The following is a 2,279-nucleotide window of genomic DNA, read 5'->3' as shown; positions in this document are numbered from 1 at the left end:
TATTCTGTTGGTTGAGTAGAGCCCTTTGGCTTTAATTCTGGGTATATGCAATACAGTAGTATAATCTTTGTATGATTGCTTTGGCTGTAAACAGTGTTGGTGACATCTGTGATTTATTTCTGCAGTCACTTAGGGTGCTTTTATTATTGGAAGCTGTGGTGAAGTGTTGGTGGGGACAGGGATATGTTGTGGGCTAGTTTTTAGGCTCCAGTGGTGGCAGCAGTAGGCTAAGCATGCCTGTCCGTGGGCCCCAGGGGAACATACACTTGCACCAGTATTGGTGTGTCCAGGTGAGCCAGTTCTTGGGCTCTGGTGGCCTTCTCAGATGTTGGTAGTGGTAGCAGTGGGCCAGGCCAGTGGGCAGGTATTTGGGCCCCTGGGAAAATGGTATGACATGAGAATGGCAGTAGCAGTGGCAGGATTACCCTCTGGATCCCAAGTGGTGCTGTTGGCACTGACTTCAATTAGCTGGACAGGCTGGTACCCAGGCTCTTAGGTCACAAGCTGAGTGGGCCCATCTTTAAGTTCCTGGGGGGATTTTACAGTTGTCAGAGGTGGTGGAATTGACAGAGTGATCCCCAGGTCCTTGGGTGGCATGCTTGAGTTCTGTAGTGTGGTAGCAGTTCTGGCAGATCTGACCTCAGGCCTTAGGTTGTGTCTAGGGGTGTAGGTTGTAGTAGGCAGAATGGGAAAATCTGAGGTGGTAAGTGTGGGGAGCCTGACCTCAGGGTTTGTGCTAGAGCACAGAGGTCTTTCTGTTGGTGGAGTTGGGGTTGCTATAATTAGTCCCCTGAAGGCAGCTCTCAGGATCTGGGGAGTGTACACTACACCTCTGGCAGCAGTGTGCATGGGGAGTCTGTGTCCAGGATGCAAACTAGGGCACAGAGGGTTTGCTTCTGGCATTGGGGGTTGGTGCCCGCAGCTCCAAACAGGGATCTCTCAGGTTCTGGATGGCACTTGCTTCAGCTCCTGGCTACAGTAGTGACTGCAGCATTGTGCAGAGGCAGGGAGAGATCCCACCCTTTGTTTGAGGGCCTGAGCACAGAGATCATGTTGCCAGTGGAGGTAGGGCTGCCACCCCTAGCCCTGGAATCACAGCTCTCGGGCTTACCTCCCCCACCCCCAACTTTCAGTGGCATTAGCATTCTTTGTGTGTGAGCTCAAGCACAGAGGCCATGTGCCAGTGGGTATGTGATGGCCACTAAAAGCCCCAGACAGGCAGTCCTCTGGCTTACCCACCCCGGTTCCCAGAGGCAGCAATAGCAGGTGTGGCTGCAGCTATGTACAAGTGGAGGGAAGAGTTGACACTGCGCATAAGGCTGAGCACAGAGACCCCTCTGCTGATGGGGACAGAATCACTGCCCCTGTGTGTGTGTTGCGGGGGTGAAGGGATCCCACTCTCTGATTGTGACCCTGAGCACAGAGTCTATGCTGCTATTGGGGATGGGGTCACTACTCACAGCCCCAGATAGGAAACTCTCGGGCTCTGGAAGGCACATGCTTTGGTTTCCTTCATCCTAGGGGCTACCTCCTGTGCACTTCTCCATCCTTTCCCTGGGAAATCGTACTCCATGTAGGCTCGTGTACTGGAGACCCTGTAGCAACTTTGGGTGCAGCCAGTGCTGTGTCACTGTAGCTCTCTGGGTGGACAGTGAGGGATGATGATGGAAGTTCCTGGGACATAGAGGAATGGAGGCTTTGGTTCCCAGGGCAGGATACCATTCAGTGACTGCTGGGTTCTCAGAATGGTGTTATGGTGCAGCTGCTTAGGTCTCAGGGGTGTGTGTGACCCAGCTTGAGTTTCCTGTCTGGTACAATGCCCTCGCGGGGTCTCCAGATCACTGCCCATGCTAGTCTTGGGGTTCGTGTGGGTAGAGGACCTATCCTGTGGTTAGGATTGTAGCAGTCCATGGTGGGAATGCGGACCACTGAGAGTCTCTCACTTACACTTTCCCCACAATAGGGAGACCCTTGGGGCTTCCAGATGATCTTGGTTGGGTTGGTTGCTCTCTTCCTTCTCCTTTTGTGTGCCAGGTTTTACCTGTGACTTCTCTGTCGAACTCTAGTGTTCTCTCTTAGATGTGCTATTTGAGGGATTATTATCTAGTCTCAATTTTGGTCCTTCTTTCTGAAGTGGGTGAATTCTGATGTCTCTAGTCAGACATCTTGAACCCATCTATTCGATATTTAAAAGTGACATTTATACTAAAAAATAAACATATATTGTCAACTACTCTATCATATTCCAAGGTTCTTGAGGACCAGGGAAATGGCTTTGT

The sequence above is a fragment of the Propithecus coquereli genome, unplaced genomic scaffold (genome assembly GCF_000956105.1).
Source record: "Propithecus coquereli isolate 6110/MARCELLA unplaced genomic scaffold, Pcoq_1.0 Scaffold115, whole genome shotgun sequence".
NCBI classification, from domain to species: Eukaryota; Metazoa; Chordata; class Mammalia; order Primates; family Indriidae; genus Propithecus; species Propithecus coquereli.
The sequence above is the reverse complement of the archived record's forward strand: the minus strand, read 5'-3'. Positions refer to the sequence as shown.